This window comes from Danio rerio, chromosome 16 (genome assembly GCF_052040795.2).
Source record: "Danio rerio strain M-AB ecotype USA chromosome 16, GRCz13ab, whole genome shotgun sequence".
Classification (NCBI taxonomy): Eukaryota; Metazoa; Chordata; class Actinopteri; order Cypriniformes; family Danionidae; genus Danio; species Danio rerio.
The window spans coordinates 53,571,869-53,587,810 of record NC_141036.1 but is presented as its reverse complement, the minus strand read 5'-3'; the positions used below and the strand labels follow the sequence as shown (position 1 = coordinate 53,587,810).

The 15,942-nt window shown below is 33.0% G+C and overlaps 1 protein-coding gene and 1 long non-coding RNA gene across 4 annotated transcripts in view; one reads left to right on the top strand and one right to left on the bottom strand.

Moving 5' to 3' along the window:
- The window catches only part of csmd3a (CUB and Sushi multiple domains 3a), a 647,261-nt gene that overhangs the window by 380,490 nt on the left and 250,829 nt on the right, over positions 1–15,942 (top strand). The gene's annotated exons all lie outside the window — the stretch shown is intronic.
- On the bottom strand, positions 10,274–15,233 carry LOC147840430 (uncharacterized). The gene is made up of 6 exons (XR_015512213.1): positions 13,768–15,233; positions 13,399–13,454; positions 12,771–12,830; positions 11,922–12,036; positions 11,546–11,657; positions 10,274–10,512 (listed from the first exon to the last, which is right to left on the bottom strand). It is a non-coding gene; the product is annotated as an uncharacterized LOC147840430 (long non-coding RNA).

Genomic DNA, 15,942 nt, shown 5'->3' with positions numbered 1-15,942 from the left:
TATACAGACAGCTTGGGTGTCTGGACTGTATACTGGGTGATATTTGGTTGTGTTCTCCGCTCTAGCGGGACCGGGCGCGGCGGGCAGAAAACGGAGCGGGTTCTCAGGCTAAAACCTGGCGGGTGCGGGCTGAAGCGGGAACGTTGTCATCCGGAGGTGTGTGTGTGTTTTTGTGTGTGTGTGGTATGGCGAGTACACGACTGTCTCCTTCGTTCGGTTATCCGTGGCACTATCCACTGGCCATAGTGTGGCAGCTAAAGTCCACGCCTACACTATCGAGCGTGTATGAACTGTGATTACTTTTTAAATTGCTGATTAGCTATTGGCCATTTCCCTCTCTGACTGAAGGCAGTCGACCAATCGCGACAGACTGTCATCGGTCCAATCAGCGCAGATTAGCTCCGCGCTAAGGAGGGGTTTGGGAACAAATGAATCACTGGACGATTCATACAGGAGTCGCTGGGATAATTAGGTAAAAATAAATGCAGATTATAAGACCATGAAAGTGTTTTTTGACCTTGCATGCATATTAGACTGTTGTTGGAGACCCTTACAACCAAGATATGACCTTATTTCATGTATAATATGGGCTCTTTAAAAACTGCTCGTTACGCTGCTTGATGTTGCAATTTGATATTTTCTTATTATATTATTCTACTTGGTCTGTATAGTTATGCAAACATTTGTTTGTAGAGCCAGTAGTTTGACCATTTTCTGCCAATTATTATTCCTAGTCTTTTCTCCCATAGGCGACTGAATCGGAAGTTCTAAGACAATCACGAAAACAGGCGCACTTCCGCATTTTAGAATAAGGTCAATATGGCTTTTCATGATATCGTTCTAAAGCAGCGTGATTTTGCTCTACACTTGAGAGTAATGTGCTTATCAAATAATGCTGTGTCAAGGTAATATCCATATTGCGGGAATGTACAGTTCTGGGATTATACAGGCATGCAGGTAATCAGGGTTTTATGACCAGATGACCAGGCCGAGATCAAGGCTTCGTTCCAAAACTTAGTGAGCAGGATTTTTAGGCACGTCCCTGGCTTGTTCATAATGTTTGTGCGACATGTACACTACAGGTCAATGTTTTGGGGTCAATTTTTCAATTTTCTTTTAAGAAAATTATTCTGTTCATCAAGGCGGCATTTATTAAATGTAGAAAAAAAGGTAAATCTATATTAACATTTTAAATAACTGCATTCTTATTGTATGTAGTTTCAAATAAAGTTATTACTCCAGTCATTATTGCTTTTATTACTATTACCATTAACAGAAATAATAAATATAAATAATAATGTCAATAATAATAATAATAATATCAATGTTAATAATAATAATGTCAATAATGTCAATAATAATAATAATAATAATAATAATAATAATAATAATAATAATATCAATGTTAATAATAATAATAATAATAATAATAATAATAATAATAATAATAATAATAATAATAATAATAAATAATAATAATAATAATAGTAATAATAATAAAAGTAATAATAATAATAATAATAATAATAATAATGCAATAACATTTCACAACTTTACTATTTGTTCTGTATTTTTCATAAAATAAATGTTGTTTGGTGTGTAGGAGAAGCTTAGTTTAAAACATTTGACCCTGAAGATATGACTGGTAGTGTATTCATAGTATATTATACACTCTCAGAAATAAAGATGCAGAAACCGTCACTGTATCTAAATATACATTTTTGAACCCAAATAATCCAAAGTGGTACCTCAAAGGCACAAATTGGTACCTTTTGAAAAGGCACTGCCCCGATGACAGTTCCTGTATTTCAGAGTGTATTAGTTTATAATAGATATAGACGATTAGTACAATTAGTACATCTGTATTGTTTTATATAAATACATCTTTGCTTTAATTTTATTTCTAAAATTGTGTAATAATAATTATTGTACAGTATATACAATAACATTAAAATATATTATATTATATTATATTATATTATATTATATTATATTATATTATATTATATTATATTATATTATATTATATTATATTAATATTTTGCACTGCAGTTTTTATATTTTTATTACCCTTTTTTTGTATTTTTATAATATAATATAATATAATATAATATAATATAATATAATATAATATAATATAATATAATATAATATAATATAATATAATATAATAATTACGGCTGGAAGGGCATCCGCTGCGTAAATACGTCCTGTATAAGTTGGCGCGTCATTCCGCTGTGGCGACCCCAAATTAATTAAGGAACTAAGCCGACAAGAAAGTGAATGAATGAATAATACTTAACAGTTAATAATATTTAATATATTACATTGCAATGGAATATACTGTATTTTATATTTATTATTTTATATGCGCCTATATTATTATCTAATGGAATTTAAAGTGCTGTTGATTAAGCAGTTTGGTTTGTCAAGTAACGTGTTAAACTCTATTGAAATCATTTGTGATTTGAGTCTGCGGTGTTCTTTTACAGGAGTAGCAGTATTTTGTGCGAGTCTCTTCGTTCCAGATCAGTCATGTGTTTAGTTCCATGGTGGTCTTTAGAAGTTGCTCACTCCTGTGTGGAACAGAGCCCAGAGATTTGAGCGGGTTTTATTAAAAATAAATGTGCTGGAAGCTAATGGATACAGGAGCGTTCACACAGTGTGGAAAAGGGCCCCATGAAATGCAATTTCGAGTAAATGCGAATCTCGGGCAAATCTCTTGATGCAAGTTGACAGAATACTTTCCTCCTAGCTGTGTGTCCTCATGCAATTTAATAGAAATGCTCCTATGAGAGAATCAGTAGGCACTGGAAGCAACGCTGCCGTCCTTACGCCCTCACCAACCAAACAATGCACCATAATTTCCTAAGCAGCCACAAGTAGTTGCGATTTTATAATGAAAAACTGTTTTCTCCAGATAACCTTGCGCCGTCAGTTTTCATCTTCATTCTCATTCTTGGAATTAATTAGGTTGTTTGTTTTTTGACGTGTTCTCTTTTAACATTTCTATGCAAATGCATCGATATTAAAGAGGCAGTTTGATGATTTTGTAATTTTTTCGATTGTATGTAAAATATGCAAAGTTACAAAGCTCAGTCCTCCACATTTATTCTGTCTAATAAAAAATAAACTTTATACATGATGAGTTCAAGTCCAGATATTGCTTTCAGAAATACTTTTTATAATTACTATTTTGATCGAATAAATCTGTGTTGTCTTTTTTCAACTGTTAATGAATAGCTTCATTCATAATTCTATAAAGTGATGAACATCTAAGATTTTATCAACAAACAGCCAGCTCATTTGCATTAAAGGCACAGGCAACAAAAACAGCTGAAATATAATAACAACTCAAATTGCCCAGATTTAAAAGGTAATAAATAACTTATAATCTGATTGGTATTTTCAGCTAAAACTTTACAGACACATTCTGGAGACACAAAAGACTTATCCTAAATATTGAAAATGGGGTAAAATAGGTACCCTTTAACATTTATTTTTATTATTATTATTATTATTATTATTATTATTATTATTATTATTATTATTATTAATGATTATAATGATAAAAATAATAATATAAATAATAATAATAATAATAATAATGATAATTAAGAAAAAAATCCTAATATTTTGACTTTTAAAAAACCTTAATACTTCTAAAGTCTGATTAGAAAAAAAAAGATAATACTCTTACTGCTACTACTACTCTTAATACTACTACTATTACTTCTACTACTACTACTACTACTAATAATAATAATAATAATAATAATCCTAAATAATAATACTACTACTAATAATAATAGTCATAATATTATTATTATTATTATTATTATTATTATTATTATTATTATTATTATTATCATTATTATTATTATTATTATTATTATTGATATTATTTTTTGTATTATTACTATTATTACTATTATGATGATTATTATTATTATTATTATTATTATTATTATTATTATTGATAATGATTATAATAATATTAACAAATAATATTAATAACAAATAATAATAATACTCTTACTACTACTCTTAATACTACTACTACTACTACTACTACTACTAATAATAATAATAATAATAATAATAATAAATAATAATAATAATAATAATAATAATAATCCTAAATACTACTACTACTACTACTAATAATAGTCATAATAATAATATTATTATTATGATTAATTATTATTATTATTATTATTATTATTATTATTATTATTATTGATATTATTTTTTAGTATTATTATTATTATTATTATATATTTTTTTAGGTCCATACATAGTATTAAACTGAAAATGTGCAAAAATCTTCCATATACTCCGGCTTGTGCATCGTGGTTACATGAGTGTAAATCAGATGCTGCACCTCTGGCAGTATGCACCTGTTATCATCGATTATTTCCGCTGAAGGGAAAACTCTCAATGAATCACCAGGAGTTTTATATAAATTTTTTTACAGCTTGTGGGCAAAAAGCGCATTGGGTTGCTATTGGAAACCGCTCCACGTAATGCGTTTTTCATGCCATTTTCTGCACAGGTGCTGTGGGGTCCGTGTCCATTACTGGGTTCACCTTTGTCACTTTTGTGTCGTCTCCTAAAATAACATGCGCACACATTGTTTCAGGGACATTTTGATGCTTATTAGTCCGCAGCTAATGTTGTAGTCTGCGTTTCTGACATGTTGAGCCGTGGTCTTCACGTGGGAGGCCAGGATCAATTTCAGACGTGTCAGATCTCATCCCACCTCCATCCTTAGTAATTCCTCATCTCGCGTTTTATTAGGGATAATAATGTGCAGATCTGTTTTGACACACATCTGCTGTCACCTGTCAGTCACACATGCAGGTGCAGAATCAAGTCGCTAACAGTACTTTATAAGGATGAGGAACACTGATGTAATAATATTTATAATACATATTATACATATTATTTATATATATTAGAGCAGCACAATTAATCGTTAAAAGATCTCGATCTCGATTCGACCCCCTAGACCAGTGGTCACCAAACTTGTTCCTGGAGGGCCGGTGTCCTACTGATTTTATCTCCAACCCTAATCAAACACACCTGAACAAGCTAATCAAGGTCTTACAAGGTGTACTTGAAACATCCAGGCAGGTGTGTTGAGGCGAGATGGAGCTAGGCCCTGCTGAGACACCGGCCCTCCAGGACCAGGATTGGTGACCCCTGCCCTAGACAATCTTAATCCAGCATTTCTGCGATTCTGCCAATCATATTTTCGAGTTCAGGAGAGAAGAAAAGGCGGCTGTACGAGTCTTTTCATTGTTTCACACATGTTGCTCAGTGACATTGACACCTCCAAATGATGGTGAATGGGTCACATACTGTATTTATAAGGTATAATTCACCAAAAAATGTAATTTTTGTCTTCATATAAAGATGTTTTCGCGATCTGGATATCACACGTGACGTGAGCTGCTGACCGTAAGCTGTTATTGCAGAGAGGGCGCGCGCGCGCTCTACTTAATGATAGACGTGCGCGCGTCTACTGTAGTGAACAGAACCTGCAAATGTTGCGAGTAACAGGTAATACAGTTGCAAATAATATTTAGTTTGTGGCACAGAGTGATCGTTTGAATGCCGAAGTTAAACAAGCAATTAGCAGTCAAAATGAAACCGAAAGTGTGCACTTCATTTAAATGATCATATCGCATTTGAGAGTTAAGATTACGACAAGCGTTTGATATGTTTTTTCTTTCATAGCGAACAGATTTATACATGAAAATAAATGTTTACAGTGTCGGTATAAGTACTCTAGCCTATATATTGTTGAATATAATCTGATAATGGCAAATGTCTGATTTTACCAGTGAATAAAATTGTCTAATATGACAGATTTCAAACATATATCTCAAACATAATAATTCTACATCAGAATTATTTTAAGTAGAATAGAATTATTTATAGAAACCAGTAGACCTACACATAATATTATTATCGATGTTGTGCCATATGTTTGTTTTTACCATACTCTTATTTTGCATCTACAGAATCGTGAGAAAATTGTGATCTATATTTTAAGCAAAAAAAAATCGCGATTCTCATTTTAGCCAGAATCGTGCAGCTATAATATAATTTATACCGGTAGCCTTATTGGGTCCCACTTTATATTAAGTGGCCTTAATTAATATGTACTTACACTGAACTTAATAATTTTTTACAATGTACAAATTGTGTAAATACATGTTTTTACATTGTACTTATGCCTGATTAAATATCTGTATGTAATTACATCTGTAAATAATTTCTGTAATTACATTTGTAATTATACTGTTGACCATCCCTTATACCTTAACCCTTCCTCAAACCTACTAATACCACCAATCCTGTCTATAACCTGATCTGTATACCAACTTTAGAGCACCAGAAGTGTTCTGCAATACATTTTCAACACGTTAAGTACATTGTATTTATTTTTTGGTGCAAGTACAAAGTAGTTAAGGACACTTAATATAAAGTGGGACCCAATATTGAATTCATGATATTTAAAGGGATAGTTCACCCATCAATTACTCACCTTCTTTGTTCAAAACTTATTTAATAGTGTAATATTGGTTTTATATTAAAATATAGAAATTTTTATGTACTATTTAATATTGATTCAATAAATTATTAAAGTGATGTCATTTAAAGTGCAAAATTAAATCCGTCATATATTACGTACCTTTAAAGAGCCCCTATTCTAAATTATAAAAGGTCTGTTTGTCGACAACAAACTAGAGTCCGGGGAAGAGCTATTCCAGAAATCAGATAAGACAAAAACAGAATCCAAAAAAAATAAAGTGAACAAGTGAATAACAGGGTGAGAATGTGGTAAAATCTGAAAGCATGGTAAAAATCAGACGAAGGCTTTTCTTTTTCTGGGCGGCTTTTGTAAATTGTTGGTTTGGTTTAGAGAAGTAAGCGGGTGGGCGGGTCAATCAGTAAAATTGGGTTCAGAGGAGGAGGATTGGTCGCCCAGTCAATCATTCAGTCAGTCAGACAAACGGTCATTCGATAGCGGCCTGTAGCGGGTTTAAGCGAGAACAGCGCGGGAGCGGACGGCACTCGCGAGAGACATTTGAGATATGAAAAATCGCACACAGCGGCCTCTTAAGGATTCGCGAAAACAAAAACTGCAAATATACATATCTCGCGGGATGTATTTTGCAGTCTCCAGAGACGTATATGGTACTATGACTTCAGAATGAGCCTGGGTTGCCATTGTTTGTGTGAGGCTTATCTGTAGTGATTGGCTTGATGACCCAGAAGTAGCCAGACTACATAGTATATGTGAGAGCCCAATGTGCAGCATTTTATGCACTGCGATGCGCTGCACATGCGCAGAGTGGTCAGGCACCCAGGGGAGACTATGTGTTTCTGTGAGGGAGGAAGAGACTGCGGAAAAGATAAAAAGGGGTTAAAGACCTGTGAAAAGGTATATTTGTTTAATATTTTGTCATGTTATGTATATACAAATGAAGTGTGCATTTTGACATGAAAAGAAATATTACCTAAAGAATGTTTTATGTAGAAACATATCATATACTCACCTGCAAATGGTTGAAGCCATAGTGGGTGGAGTCACTCATCATAAATAGAGCAACTCGCGCTCAGTTCAGGGTGGGAGTCGTAGGAGTTTGGAAGTGTGAGAAGTGGTGAAAGGATGGTTGGAAAGTATTAAGTTTGGAAAGCAAATATTTTGTATATATTTATTTTGTTACTTTATTTTATTTGTTTTGTTGTTTGTTTATTTTTCTATATACTTTTTGCTATTTATTTTTGGGATTTGTTTGGATTGGACATGGACACTTTTGCATACCCTAACAACGCCTCTGTGTGACAATCATGTTGTAGTTAAAGTTAATTCATGATTAGCGTATGCATTGACTCATCAAATCAATTTTAAATGCCTGAACTTTCCTTTTAGTGTGAACCATCCATTTGATACTTTTTATTTAACATTTGAAGTAACATTTTAGTTATTATTTTATATTGTTGTTTGAATAGTCTGGATTAAATCCCTTTGTGGGCTGTGTGTTTGACACCAATGGCCTAAAACACATATGTACTTTATTTTTGGTGAGACTCTTCACGTTCCATTGATTTACATGAAATTGCTCTCTTCTCTCCCCCGAGCGACGTGCTCATCCTCTCTTTGAGCATTGGCTGCTAATGATGACATTAACGTCGCTGGAAACCTTTCTGATTATAGCGGAGGCGTGAGAGCGCATCACCTGTGGAATATAGATGTGCTTCAAATGGAAGTCTACTCAACACATTCTTAAAAATGAAGTTCATTATTGGCATCAGCAGTTCCTTTAGCATCCACAAAACCTTTTCAGAGTCTTTATAGTGGAAACATGGTTATTTGATGAACTGAAGGATTCTTTGGGGAACAAAAAAGTTTCACATAATAACCAGGGTCGATGCAAAGCTCATCACACTCATAATAAGCATGATTATTATAATACATGTGAAGTATTCCTTAATTCCTTAATAATTCCTTATTCCTTAATAAGTCCCTGTATTAATCTGGGGTCGCCACAGCGGAATGAACCAACTTATCCAGCATATGTTTTACACATCAGATGCCCTTTCAGCTGCAACCCAACACTGGGAAACATCCATACACTCTTGCATTCACACACATACACTACGACCAATTTAGCTTACTCAGTTCACCTATAGCGCACTGGGCTTGAACCAGCAATCTTCTTGCTGTGATGCGATTGTGCTACCACCGTGTTGCCCCATACATGTGAAATATGGAGCTTTTAATTTATTGATATTCATTCATTTATTTTCTTTTCAGCTTGGTCCTCTTATTAATCTGGGTTCGCCACAGCGGAATGAACCGCCAACTTATCCAGCATATGTTTTACACAGTGGATGCCCTTCCAGCCTCAACCCAACACTAGGAAATGCCCATAAACTCTTGCATTCACAAACATACTCCGTTTACCTAAACCGCACGGGGCTCAAACCAGTAACCTTCTTGTTGTGAGGTGATTATACTACCCATGCATGAAGCAAATTACTGCCAAAAAGAGAATAATTTATTATACAAAAATCAAAGATTAACAGAAAATTGTAATAACAATGAGGAATAATATAGTTAACAACAAATAACACAAAAGGGAAGAGGACAAAAGTGGCCCTGAAGAATGAAAAGAAAATAACAAAACCAAAAAAAAAAAGAAAAAACTCACTCAATATAACCCTTTTACCTAACTGAAAATAAGATAATCGTAGGCAAGTCTTTGGCAATTACACACCCTAACTTACCTACTCTAAACTTAACCAAACAGAAAAATACAAAGACATCCCTCACTCCTAAATCTGGTGTGTCTATACACAGGTTTGCTAGGTTATGTAAGGATGTACGTCACATGACATCTACCTCTCCAAACCCCCCTGGGGAAAACGAAGAATATCAGCAAATAATCTCAAATGAATAATAAAAAGAAAATTAATGAAAATAGACAAGATGGCAAGAATAACTTTTGACAAAGCTAAAATAAGTACCAAAAAACAAAAGAAATGATGGGAGGCAGATTAAAAAAAAAAAAAAAAAAAAAAAACGCAAAAGCCTCTGTCCGGCGTCTCACTCGTCATCTTTTTAAAAACCTGGCGACCCCTCAGATTGGCTGCAGAAGCCGCCACTTCACAGAAGATAACGATGATTGACTGATCCTACAGCCAATAACTATTAGAAGGCGATTAAACCTGTAAAACCAAAAGAGAGAGAAGAGAGACATAGAGAACAGGTGCACGTGTACGCAAGAGAGAAGGATAGAGAGAGCAAAATAGAGAGACAAACACGTAAAATTCCTAGAGCCACACTGTAAACGATTTCTTGTTAAATTAACAGTAAGTTACTGGCAACAATTATCCAGTAGCTGCTGTATTTCATAAAACAGTAACATTACTGTAATACTAATTACATTAGTATTACATTTACTGTAAAATGTAATACATCATTTTACTGTTGTTGATTTTTACTGTAACACTAATTACATTAGTGATACACATACTGCAAAACTGAAAACAGTATTTTATTGTACATTTTTACCATGAAGAACTACGGTATTTTAATGTTACTTTCATTATTACTGTATAGTATTTTACAGTTATTAAATGTTATTTTACTTTATTTAATAGTGCTACTTTATAATGGGTAAAAATGTTCAAAAATTGCACAAGTGTTATTTTAACTGTTCAAGAAATACAAGAAAAATAAAGAAACTGAAACTTTAACTTCACAATAAAGGTTTATTGTGTAAACCATGCTAAAACAGTAGCAATAATTCAATATAACAGAGCAACAGAACACTAATAAACAATTGATCATTAAAACCAGTCAACAATTAATGCATCAAAAATTATTACAATTTTAAAAACAGGTGAAAATACTGCTACAAGACAGGAAATGATGAAGGCCAAATGATGTGGAAAGGGACAGTGAAAAAGGGCAGCAACAAGATGATGATCCTGCAAAAATGACAAGCAAAATCAATCACTGAAGTAAAAACTAATCATCCCTCAAACCATTTAATTCATTCAGAAACGAAACACTGCACTGCTGTTTATATATATATATATAGTTTGATATATATATATATATCAGTTATATAAAACAGTTTTTTAATTGTTTTTGTTGGTGAAATACAGTTTGTTGTCAATTCACAATTACACTAACATTAATGGGGAAAAGATCAGCGGGCATTGTTCTTGAAGATCGCTAGTCAGGTGTCCACACAGGTGTGTAAAAAATAAAGTCTCATCTTAACTTAATGTCCGACTCTGTATAGCTCGAATATCTGATTCCATGATCACACTAGTGCTTCCACGGATTTAAGAGGGGTGAAAACAGTTCATTCTGACTTTAAAAGGTTACATATTTAAAATTAAATAAATAAAATAATCTAATTTAACGTGACTAATGTTAATTAAAAACTTTAAGGCTTTTAACATGGATAAATCCACTTCTAACTTACAGACAAGATTGCGTTAGAGAACATGAAAGCCGTGGGTGATTTTTGTAAATATAATGCTAATGATAAGTTACTGATATTTGGTTTGCATAAAACAAAGTAATCACTAAGCATTCATTTTTGGCAAATTCTGCAGAGAGGCTCAGCGACACAAGGAAATGTGTTAAAGTTGAGTAGAGAACTAAAGAGCAGTCTAGCCTACTTCATGAAATGTTTGTGGTAATATTCTGCTGTCAATTCATATTACTGTATTTCAATATGCAGCAGTGATGGCATGTCAGCGAGACAAATAAACATTTTATTGAGTCATTTCATACAATTTATTTATTTATTTATTTTTTATACAAACCCTCTAGTGACATTTCCTCAAACTAAATCATCATAACGTTATTGTGCACAGCATCAGTAAAACGTTGAGAATAATTTAAATACTTAATTTTTTAAAACAGTCACTGCTGATTAGAAACTAACATTAAAGCTAAGCTTACAGAAATCCTGTATGCATGACAATATAAAGATGTATTACTCACTGATGTCGAAGCACTTCCAGGTCATCAGAGATGTAGACAGGACAGAATGTGTGCTTTCAAATGAGCTCTTGTGCAGCCTTTGTTGGACATCCAGGCAGTATGTTCACCCACACTGTAAGAAACAAAAACAGAAACAATTTATTAAAATGTGAGGGATAGTAAACATGTTTGGTCTACAGAGAGAAGAAAATGTTTACTTTAAGCATTGATCCTAATGAATCTATTTCTGAACTACATTTAACCTTATCACGGAAACAGCATTTTTGAGATTTTAGACCAGGGGTGCTCAACCTTGTTTGCTTTAAATTAGAATTAAAACAATAAATCTCTATGTCAAATAAAATACTTCAGATCTAAATAAAGCAGGTGCTTTTACCTAAAGGTTCCTTCCCTCCAGTTAGTTTGGCTGCAAATCCCTCCACATCTGTGCTTTATTCGGTTCTTGTCTTAAGAGTAACTGGTGTCGCATTCCAGGTCCATCACAATCTGGGCTAGAAGGACAATATGACAAAAGACAAGACACATATAAATAAAAGTCTCAGAATAAAATATTTAAAGGAATAGTTTACTATTTTGCCACTATTTACTCCACGTGTTTTAAACTAGTTTGAATTTCTGTTAAACACTAAAGCAGATATTTTTAAGAATGTTAGTAACCAGTAACTATTGACATCCATATTTAAACCAAATTTCTTTAAAAAATATGAGTTTGTGTTCAACGGAACAAAATAAATATTTAACTATTTTGAAACAAGTGGAGAATGCCAAAGATGCTATTATTTTCATTTTTGGGTGAACTGTCCCTTCTGTGAACAAGCAGAATCATTATGCCATTGTATTCAGTGATTCTCTTTTACATTTTCCCACTATGAAACGATAGCTTCAACATGCAATCCATGTTAAGACAAAAATGAATAGCATAAAATAACATATTGAACTAAACTTACAGTTTCCAGGCTGTTTGAAAAAAACAAACAAACACATATGCCCAGTAAAATTGCTAATAAACACAAAGACAACAGTTATAGAAAAAAATGTTTGTCTAATATTTACTCAGCACTTGGTAGGCAAATAGCATAGCCGTGGCTGTTTTAACACCAGATTTTTTTATCTTAGGAACTGCTGGAAGAAGAAAAAGAGGTTGTACATGAAACTCCTCACAACAAATCTGTGAACAACTTGACATTTAAAAATCTAATCAAAATGAGGAAGACATCAACATTACCTTGAATAATCAAGTGAGGAGTGATTGGTAGCATCAGTTTTTCAACATCAATTACTGTAGCTGAAAAACAGATAAATATAATAAGAGTAAAATAAGACTTAACATTAATTAATCTAAATCTATGGTACAACCATACCAATTTGTATGGGGTTAAAATACATTTGTACACAAATCATTCCCTGACCCCATCAATTTCTCTTAGAATAGGATGGATATATATATATATATATATATATATATATATATATATATATATATATATATATATATATATATATATATATATATACACATATATATATAGTGATAATGACTTTGGCTTATATCTGTGTACTCAGAACGTACACTCACCTCAGGTACACCTGAACACCAAAAATTAAATGTACAATTAATGACACACTATACATCAAGCTCATTAACATTATTGAGAAATAGACAATTAATATGTATTTTGTTAATATTAACTTTAGCTTAAAATAATTCAACTGCATTTAATTTTCAGCTTCATTTAATAAAACAGTTAAGACTCATTTCATTATGAGTTTAGTTTAAATAACTAACTTACAGTTGAAAAATATTACCATAATGATAGCTTAGTCATAATGACTATGTGAAGACCAGAGCTTACCTTAACGGTAAACGTTTAACTTTTCATGGTGACTTCGCCTTCATCTCAGTGTTGTGCTGAAATAGAGAATGCATTAATGCAGTTACAATAAGTTAAAGTTATGTTTTTTCAGGTAACTTAGCGTATGGTCAAAAACTCACTAAAGATAAACTCACTGTATCTAATACCTCGCAAACACTACAATGACCGCCTGGCGTCTGTTATTTCTTGTTTAAAATACCATTCGTTAACAGACAGCGTGACATAACATAAGAACCTAACGTTACAACTAATGTCACTTGGTTAATTCTTTTAAATTACACACTCAATACACAGAAATATATACAAAACAATCCTTCAACGGACAGAATTTGACTTTAAAACACTTACCGAGGATGAATTCGCTGGATGAAAGACGACAGGTGAATTTCAAATTAGGAGAGCCGTTGCCTACAGGTCGAGTCGTGTCCGTTCGGTTCTATGAATCGGCTCCTTAGTGAACAGTAAAAATTTTAATCCGCCTAAAACCGATTTCTTTTTGTATATGATTCATTACTATTTCGTTATACTGCTTGCCCACACGCATTTATACACTAATTATACACTAATTGCATATTGCTGAACGTGCTTGTGAACACGTGTGATCAAATAATTCCCGAGCAAACGGTTCAATACGATTCAGAGTCGCTCGAGTGCTGAACCGAACCAGTGCAAACGTGATATTGATTACAATATAGTAACATTGTTTTTTATTCACTTTACCAGCGAAATTATTACATATATCTGACGTTGACAATAAGAATAAAATTCGTTTGAAGTGTTTTGAGAATTAATTTTTTTTTTCTCCCAGAATTCATTTCACATCAACAAGCAAATGGTAATGGCGGATGAGAAAGCCCAGCTAATATTATAAATATTGCGTTTAATATGTCACGAAATGAAATTTTAACAGTGTTTCATGCGAGAATGTAGTTCTTACAAACTCAAATCTGTGGTTTATTGATAGATATCATGTGTAAATTTTAAGCGTGCTTTGCCGATAGCGGAGACTCTGACCTCCAGGGTGTCCATCATCACTCAAGTATTCGGCGAAATGAGGTTATAATCGGCTGGACATGTAAGACTTGCCCCGGTCTTAGATGGCTCTTTAATGAATGTGTTATGAAATTTAGTTTTAACCGTTTTTCATGCGGGAATGTAGTTGTTTTAAACTCAAGTCTGTGGTTTATTTATAGAGATAGTGCGTATTTTAAAATATTGTTTTGAAAATGCGGAGATGTGACCTCCATGGTGACGGGTGCCCAATCCTCATGAATCCGTCTAAAGCAGGCTGGTCATTCTGACATTTAAGCTGACTTTGGTTTCATGAATCAATTACTTTTGTTCCAGTTTACGTTTTGGTTAAGCACAAAGTTATGTTGATTAAAAATGATTTAATATTTTCATGTTAACCTTATAAAATTAAGGTGCAGTACACCCAAAAATGGAAAACCAGGGGACAGTTTTATGCACTGAACAGTCTGAAGAAACTGGTTAGTTCATTTTTCTTCACAAAATACTTTGTCAAAAAATAAAATAAACATAATAATAATAATATAAAGTGTGTGTAGAGTTTTTCATGGTCATTTGCAGTACTGTATTTAGATGCACAGTAACTGATTTTTCCCCCAAATTCATTGTAAAATCTGCAGTACCATACTGTTAATCATGTTCACAGTATGGAAATGTTGAGAATACATTATCATGCTGTGAAAACAGCAATATATACAGTAATACAATGTGCACAGCTTATACAGTAAACAACTGTTGAGAAATGCAGTATAATACCGTGAAAACAACAGAAATCGTTTACAGTGCAAACAGCGGTTTAGAATTTTAAAATACGGGAGAATCCTGGGAAAAACAGAAGGGGTTAACATGACAGTTCATCTAATCAAACGCACATCACATGACATCAATTACTCAAATGCCCACAAACTTGTAAACAAAAGCCCCTTTCACACAATTATACCGGACACAAATTTCACACAAATATCCGGAAAAATTTCAGAACGACTTTACCAGTGAATTCAAAAAAGCACTGTCCTCACAGCCGAGGATGTTACGGAATTTTTCCGGAAAAGACCATTTACACATCTATTCCAAAATATTGGTAAATTCTGATATCATTAACCAGAAATGAAGACTAAACGGCTGCGCTTGTATTTGTAAACATTTGATCACATTACAAACTCTGTGGATGGTTGAGAATTGTGAAAAACTTTGATGGAAACATATTGAGAAACACTTTTCGCATGTCGATATGTACATAATATGTGTGTGTGCTGGCGCTTACTGGAGAATGCAGAGATTGAAGGTAAATAAACAACGGCTTATTATAAGCATCTTATCGATAATTATTTACACTGTTGGCATTAAGAAGGAACAAAGAAACGTGATCTGACTAACATCTAGCAGCTAAATGTGTCTGGAAAATTATTTAAAGGCCTTTATTTTCAGAAACAGCGGGGTAGCATTCCTGCAAATTACATGTAATGTTACAACCTCTCTTTCCGAAAAATTGCC